Raw genomic sequence first — 8,852 nt, 5'->3', positions numbered from 1 at the left:
ACCTCTTTCATGACAAGTTAAGCACTGCTGCAAAACTACACAGATCTATCAGCTAAAACCCTTCATTAAACAGGACATCGGGGCATGGCCACTAACACAGTTCATTGGTTGGAGTAGTGGTCATAAAGCAACTGGACAGTTGTTCAGTGTCCTGCTTCCTTAGAGGCAGCCCACCAAAAAACAAAGTTAAAATAATCTTTGGAAATCTTCTCTTGTTTAATCATAAACGGATTTCAGTTTTAAAAAGTTAAATGGAAAAGTGATATTTCAGCCTTTGGACAGCTGCTGTATCAGGTGGCCTGTGGTGAACCTACCCAGGGGGCCTGAGAAATAAATAATATATAAAGGTCTTATATTTCACTAACTTCAGATAAGTATGTGGAGCTTCCTAGAGTGAGCCTGAAGGAAGGGGGAGCCTTAGAAATCAGAATGAGCAAACTGGAGAAAGGCTTTCATTTGGTTAGAGATGGTTCTCTTCATGCAGTTCCTCAACCAGCATCTCATTCAGTGTCAGCTCCAAAGGACTCAGTGCTAGACTTTAAAAGCCGACTCCTGCTCTTATGCATCTGAGAGACATAGCATGTCATCAGATCACAAGCTTTTGCCAGAATTGTGATTTGTTTGTCTAGACTTTGGTCACTCAAATATGTTTATTGCTAAAGATCATGAGAAATGTGCAACAAATAAAGAAGTGTCTAAGATCCTTCATGGCTGTCTCTACTGACTCAGCCTGTGTTAGGCCATGCTGTCAGATCTTAAAGTTCACCATCATTTTCTCAGATTTGCTACCATCTACAACACACTGTTATAATCTATCAGAACGGTGTATTTTACAATCATCAGCAATTCCTTCCGTTTGAGAGCACGGCTTTCAGAATCCTTTGTCTAGTCCTAGACACAGTATTTTAAACATAAAGATTTGTCTCTTGATTCCATGAAGTCAATGTGAGCTCTACCACTGGGTCGAGGTTTAACCCTTTAAAATGAAAAAAGATCTGAGTTATCAAAAATCAGATGAAGTTCACAATTTTAAATGGTGTCTGAATAGTCCCATACTGTTCAATGTTCCATTGCTAACTTTACAATTAACTAGAACCCCAACCCTGCTTCACCAAAACTCTCATTCAAAAGTACTCTTAGTCTTATCAATATTCACAGTCTTCTATATTCAACAATCAACAGGAAAAAAAAATCCAAGCCTGTCATTTTTTGGAAGGGAGAGAAGAGACACATCTTGGTCATAATTTTTTACTCTTCGGAGCTACTCAGATGCCACAGTGGTGGGTCCCAGTATGAGAACCTACAGAAAGATGGTTTTAATTGTTTCCATTTAATCTAATACAACAGAGAATAGAGAGCTAATAAAATAGAAACATTTTCTGATTTTACAAGAAAAGCCAGGATATTGGATATTACAGACCTGAATTAAGAAATGTGATTTTCCCATGAAGTAGTTTAACAGAGAAATTAGCATCCAAAGTTCCAATCCCTGCTCTTTAACTGACTTAATGTGTGGCCTTTGGCAAGTCATTTCTCCACCTTGTTCCAATCCACTGGCATTGGAACAATTTTTATAATGAGGGTGCTAGAAGCCATTGAACAAAACTGTAAGCCCTGTATGGATGGAACCCTAGTTCCAGCACCCCTAATTCAATCTGTAAAATGGAGATAATATTTATTAACCTGTCACTCAAGCACAGAGTGACCAGACATCCTGATATTATGGGCTTTGTCTTACACAGGCAACTATTACATCCCCTCCCCCGAAAAAGAAAGTGTCCCAATTTTTGACACTTGCTACTCAAGGATGTGGCAAAAATAAACAGAAATTTTGTGCAGCATTTTATAAAAACTGTAAGTGTTTACTGTAATACTATTACTAACAACAGAGGGGTAACAAAAAATTATGGAACTGTTTTCCATAGGAAAACGTTGTTTGGTCAAAAAATCAAATGTGTGTTGTGGGAACATGTTGATTTCGATTAAATTTGATGGGAAAAAAATGAATGAAGTGGAGTATTTTTGTTCAGATTGTCTCATTTTGTTCCAATTTTCCCATTTCATAGTTTAATATTATTTACATTAGTATATACTACATTTATAATATACAATATGAACGTGTTTACATTATTAAAACTAAACGTTTCAATAAGATTGTTTCAATGTTTTCAAGTCAAAAATATTTCAGAATTTTCATTCCACAGAAAATACCAAGTTTTCATCCCAATTCAAGATAAAAACAAGTTTCATAATGTCAGAATTTCCTGTGGGATGGAAATTCCATTTTCTGACCAGGTCTAATTATGTTTGTTTACATATCTTCCACACCCACAATTTGAGAAAGAGGGAGATACAAGCGCACATTATAGTATCAGGGTGTGGTATGGGAAAAAAATTATTGGCATGAGTGTGGGATGACTGAGTTACTAGCAATTGATGACATCACTAATCAACTCTGAAGTGAGTGACAAATAAGGGCCAACAAAACCACAAACGCACGAGTCCTATGTTCTGTACATGCCACATTTGACTGGAAAGCTGTTTTAAAGAAGGTTTTTTAGAATGGTTTGGTACTATTTCTTGTATCCTTCCACCTATAACGCCACTGCTTAGTGCTGCCATCTTTTGAAATTTTTAGTTAAAGTATCTCAATTTGGGGCGTTTTTCTAAAAGCCCCAGCTTCTGGAGTCATGTGGCTACATGAGACTCTCAACTTACATTTAAAGAAAAAGAAAAAAAGTTATTAGACAGCATGGCTGTAGTGAAACCATGCAAATGTGAACCCTAAAGGCTCAAAGACTAGAAGACAAATGAAAAGAACAACCAATTTCTTTTTAAAATCTCATGATTTTAAAAACAATCTCAATTTTGAGGGGTTGATGCATGATTCATTTAATACCTGGGGTTGCCAATACTGATACTGAATTTAGTAGAAGAGGGAGGAAAAACAGAATTAATGCATTTAATGTGGCCTGTTTCCAACTTAATGAAAAAGAGGACGATTTTGCAACATATACTCAGAGACTTGAACAGTATCTTTCTGCAAATTTTATAAAAGATGTTTATAAATAGAGAGGCACAACTCACCCCACCTTACTCAAACTGGCTGGTTGCAAACTGACTCTGATCACATGCTTGGCTACAGAGTCCTGGCAGCCTACAATCCGGACCAGCAAAACCCCTCATCTCTTAAAGCAACAGTTTGCATTTCCAACACAGTCCTCAATACACCACACCTATGTGCATATGTACAGATGGGCCCAAATTGTGAAGTTTGGATGTGGAGCCAGATCTAGGGCAGAACTTTCCCAAATTTCAAGAATTTTTGGCATTCCAGCTCAGCCCACTAGATGTATCATCGAATATCAAGGGTGGAAGGGACCACAGGAGGTCATCTAGTCCAATTCCCTTTCCCTTTTTTTTTTCCATTTAGCCTCGCCTCTCCTAACTAACCTTCCCCACCAAAATCATGGAACATGATGCTTGCTGACATCACATTGTTGATACTGCATATATGTTAAACCCCTTCCCCCAGCCAGTGTCTGTCTGGTCTATTTAGATTGTAAGCTCTTCAGGAGAGGGGCCCTCTACTAGTCTGTGTTTGTACAGCACCTTGCACAACGTGGCCCCATTCTTGGTTGGCCCTTAGGAACTACTGCGATAAAATGGTTTAAAATAGTAACCCCCATTTCTAATCATGTGCAGTACAAGGGGCATATTCACCAGTATGTTCAAGCTGCTTTTTTCTATAATTACACCATTTAAAAAAAATTGAAAGGGAGGGAGGCCAGGGGTGAGCACATAAAACACACATTGTGGCACCTCGATCCAATAGAAATCTGATAGTAACTCCATGGCATCTAAAAACAAAATGAAACTAAGAATCCTGAGCAAAGCATGGATCCATGTCATCTTCTGAAAACATGTTGGTTCTGCACAGTCTGAGCAGACCTAGCTCATTTGGGAAAGTGACCAGTGACAACCAAGAATTAAGTAAGGACTTTCCCAGCATACAGGCAGCCATTCAAACAGGGACATTAAAAACAGAGCTGGTAGAGGACTGTCATAGCAGGGATTTAGGATCCCCTAAATGTGATTTGTCAATAAATCCTTCCTCCTCCTTCCACATTGTGGTGTTTTTGTTCATTGATGCTGCTGATCCAGCTCCTATGGGGAATCTTTTTATTGACTTCAATGGGACTGGAAGGAGGCCCATACATAAAAAGATTTTCTGGGAGGTCTTTACATATTATAGGGAGATCAGAATGTTACATTCCAAATTAATACAAATTGCATGAAAAGCCTCTTCAGTACTTAAATCTTTATAGCCTAATGTTGCCACATTTATAGTGACACCATCAGATCTAAGTCACTTTTTTGTAGGATTGCCAACCCTCCAAGATTGTCCTGGAGTCTCCAGGAATTAAAGATGAATCTTTAATTAAAGATTATGTCATGTGATAAAACCTCCAGGAATACATCCAACCAAAATTGGCAACGCCATGTATGAGACGCAATATGCCACCCTCTCTGTCAATATGAATCTCTGTTACCAGTGTTTCTGGCAACCTATACAGTTCTATACCACACAAAAGAGGGAGACATTGGAGATGAGGTCATACAAATAGCTAGCACATCCTACTGTTTCCTTTGGATACAGTAGAGATGGTTGTATGATGTGCTATTCATAACTTTAGTTAAATATTTTGATGACACTCAAGAGCAAGGTTATAATTAAACGTCCCTCCAAGCACTGTTATCAGAAGGAGTTAAGACCAGGAATGAATATCACACACACATTTCCAATAAGTAAAGCAGTATTTACATGCCAGAATCCTTTCTATATCTTCTTTCAGTTTACTTATGATAACTATTTCCCACTTTCTTCTTTCCTTACTCCTTAAAGATGATCCTCTCTTTCCAAGTTTGTCAGTGACAAAGATTGGAAAATAACACCTCTTAACTGAAGCTATGAAAACCTTAGTGGTTTCATTTTAAAGGAGGTCACATTAATCATCATTTGCAGTCTGAGCAGGCTTCCAGAAACTCCACCAAGTTTGGATTTGAGTTTCCTACAAACCTAAATCAGAGCAAAACTTAGTCATGACAGCGGCATTTTACCTGGTTTGGCATTAGCAGTACATGAACCTTCAAACTATGCATGGTCTCAACAAGACGAGGGCCTAACCAAAACCCTGGATCCTGCTGAAATTTAGGCAAGTTCTGACCCAAATCCCAACTTTTCAGCTGTCACGTCACTCTACAAACTGACTTATCCAAACTTCCCGAATCTCAACTACTCCCTGAACTCCAGGCTAGCACTGGCCAATGTTGGGAAAGTTCAGATTCGAACTCTGGGCCCAGCTCTAGTAGATAAAAACCATAAGGCAGCCCTGGTTGTGTTGGCAAGGTTTTGGCCATATAGCTTTACTTTTTAAAATAATCAGATGCAGTTACTTGCTCTTAGAGAATACCCATTACTGGCAGAGCCTAAATTGCATGCAGTGAAGGTGATGTGCAGTGAAACCATACATATGTACACTGAAATTTTAGGAATAGACAAGCTGATATAATTGATACGTAGGTTAACTTTCTAAGTGAAAATCTTGACATTGCGACGGCTACGGCCTAGAACCAATCCTTCCTTCTCTATTTTGTGTAACAGCTTTTCAGAATATTTTTAGATCTAGACTAAAATGATAAACATGTAACAAGAAGAACTTGTCTCATCTACTCCCTGCAAATAATAACACTTTACAGTAATAGTCTGCTTGGAATCCATGCAGTCAGGAGGTCTCCAAGGGAACCAGTTTAAGCCTAATGACTAATCTGCCTATCTAGGCATTTATACTGTACTCTTTACCATGGTATTTGAGAGCCATTGGCGGGTGATTTGTCATGGGGCTCACAGGAGTGGCCACTTCAACTCTGCCATTGTTAGCAACACTGGGAGCCCTTGCATCGGCAGATCAACAGCTCCCAGAAGTTTTTTCAGCATCTTATTTTAGGTCTGTTTTGAGAAAGCTTAGAGAATATATGGCATTAAAAAGACATCTGGTTGCTACCCACTTATCTGCAATATGACTCCCAACATCGTGAACACCAGTGGGGCTGAGCAGTGATTTCACTTCACTAGCAACAGTGGGAAATAGAGCACCTGGGAAAGAAAAGGCAAAGTGGTCCCATGGTTAGGGCACTAGCCTAGGACTTGGGAAACCCAGCTTCATGTCTCTGCTGTGCCACAGAACATAAGAACAACATAAAGTAGGCATGGCTTTCGAGAATGTAACCACAGCTTCACTTGATGGGGCTGGAAGATACAAGTTCCATCAGTTTATACTACTCCATCAAATTGATCCTTACTCTCTGACATAGTAATTGCATGTTCATCTAATAAAACGAAGATCAAATCACAGAGTATTAAAACTACCTGATTATGTCGTTCTGCTGTAGATCTGCACAGAGGTAAGAGGCTGGGGTGAAGACTCAAAACTTTATGCAGAGCTCAAATTAGTGAAGGGCTCCGAGGGGCATTCAGAACAGCAAGACAGGAAGAGGATTTTAGCTGCAATTTTTGGACAGAGAAAGGAAAGAAACTACAAAGGAAAGGATATACTAGGGAAGGCAAGAGAGACGCAAGGCATGTACCAAGGCTATTTGAGATACATCAAGCTCCTTTTAGCCTCGCAGGACTGCTCTTTCAAAGAATGCCTGCAAATCTTAATTCTAAATGATTGTCCAGAGAAAGCTCCACGTACCAGGTCTAGCTTGGGTCACTTAGTTATGTATACATATGTCTGAAAGATTATTATTATTCTCCCATTTTTAATCATCTTAATGAAGTGAAATCACTGCTCCACTGAATTTTAACTGGGGATACATACAAATAAGTCCATAGGTCCTAAACAGAAATGTTTTTGTGAAGTGTCACCAACATTGCCATCAACAAGCACCAGGATAAGTAAATATTTAAGGTTGAATTCTATATAGTATTTAAACAAATTAGAGAAATTAAGTCAGCCTGTGATTTCCATATGTGCTATTTCCATAAACAAGTTCTCAGTCAACCAACTGCCTCCCATCATTTCCCTAAAGGCTGTATTCCATCTCAGGGCCAATATTTTCATATGTGCTGCATTTCTTGGCAGCTCCCTCCTAGAGACAGGCTGACCCTCTGTTGCTTGTGTCTGATCTGTGCACACTGAGTGGAAATGTGCCAACCCTTAGGCTTCCATTTGTGCCAGAGTGTGTCAGCCAGAAAGCTTCTTTGTAAACTAAGTGGTTTTCTCAGCTGGAAATAGTTTTATTTATAAAACACAGATTTAAAAATAAATATATGCAGCAATCAATGGGGCTCAGACCATATCGCTGGTACTGAGAGACTTGCGAGCTGAGAACAGTTGTCACACCTCACGTTATATATGAATCCATCTAGACAATAGTTCAACTAAACGTCTGAATTAAGAAACAGTCTGATCCATCTGTTCACATCTTCTTCATACATTTGTTGGAAAGCAGCATATCAGGGCAGTCCAAATGAAGGCGCTCTTCTCCCTGAGCAACAAACGGGTGCGGCTACACATTCAGAATTCCTAGGGAGGTCACGTTAACTGGATATTACTGGCTCCCTCTTTGAGGGGCAACATTTGCTTTGTGCTGAACTGATTTCTCCCAGGTCCTAATATAAGCACTGATTTAGAAAGAGTAATTCTTGGCATGTTACCTCAGAATGATACTTTGCAAAGGCGAAGTGGCTTATTTCAAAAGCAGAAAACAGAAAAGATTGCAGTAGCAGCCAGGTAAAAAGCAAGATGCTTGTGCCATTGTACATGTTGCCAGTATTATCCCAGAGGTAAAAATATATTTGCAAGATTAAAAACAGAAACTGAAGCGGCACCATAATTACCAGTTAATTATAAAATTCCCCTATCGCAAATTATAGGTTTTATTTGGAAAAAAAAAACAGAAAACAGTTTGATCTGGGTGCAGGTTCCTCCCCACCTCTGGGAAGTGTGTTGTGCTGCCATTGTTATTCCAGCCTTCTTGTTTTCAGAACCCACATTGCTGAGCCAAAGGAGCTCTATAGCTTGCCAGCATCTGCTGCTATTATCACTGACGCCTGTGGCAGAGAGGAGAAATAAGTTACCTGGTAGAGTCAGATTTATGATGTAGTTTGGTTAATGTTCTTCTTGATCCTAAGTTAACACATTAGCAAGTGGGAGGGGAGGGAAAACTAATTGCAGCACAACTGGTAAAGTGCTATTGGGCTCTTTGAGAGAAGGATGCAGTGGGGGTTGTTGACTTGTAAATTAAGTTACAGCATGCTGCAGAGGTGCTGTGCTAAACAACCTGGGGACGCTTATTAACACACCATGATTTATGTTGACCTTAATGAATAGGCCTGATTATTAACACATTAGTTGTGTAGAACTCCTTCCTAAGGATAGGTCTGCCAAAATCTGGACCCCTCTTATACTGTAATTCCAAGTTGCTGAATTCACCCTGGCAAGGGGTGGATTCCACTAATCTTAAATTGTGATTCTGTTCTGAAATTACATTGAGGGGTCTTGTGTTTACTGTCTCTCAATTACTCCCTGTTATGTTAATATTGATTCCCCCTCTAGTACACCTCCACTGGATCAGGATTATTCTTGTTGACATGCAAGCATGAGGCGACACAGTTTGACTTTCAGATCCCAGGCTGAATTTGAAGGGCAGCCCAAGAGCAAGTCATTCACCTTTTAAACTGAGGAAATTTGAGTTGGATGTCAGAGAGTCACAGCCTCAGTGACATTTTTACAGCGTCTCAGGGGAGAGTGTACTATAAACCAAAGCATAGAGGGAAAGGAGTG

The 8,852-nt window shown here is 39.5% G+C and overlaps 1 long non-coding RNA gene across 2 annotated transcripts in view; it reads right to left on the bottom strand.

Moving 5' to 3' along the window:
• Positions 1–7,279: 7,279 nt before the first annotated feature.
• LOC120408302 overlaps positions 7,280–8,852 on the bottom strand; it is a 40,971-nt gene continuing 39,398 nt past the window's right edge. For both annotated transcript variants that reach the window (XR_005600597.1, XR_005600596.1), the window contains exon 7: positions 7,280–8,119. This is a non-coding gene — a long non-coding RNA (uncharacterized LOC120408302). The remainder of the gene's footprint in view (positions 8,120–8,852) is intronic.

The sequence above is a fragment of the Mauremys reevesii genome, linkage group 6 (genome assembly GCF_016161935.1).
Source record: "Mauremys reevesii isolate NIE-2019 linkage group 6, ASM1616193v1, whole genome shotgun sequence".
Classification (NCBI taxonomy): Eukaryota; Metazoa; Chordata; order Testudines; family Geoemydidae; genus Mauremys; species Mauremys reevesii.
The sequence above is the reverse complement of the archived record's forward strand: the minus strand, read 5'-3'. Positions and strand labels throughout refer to the sequence as shown.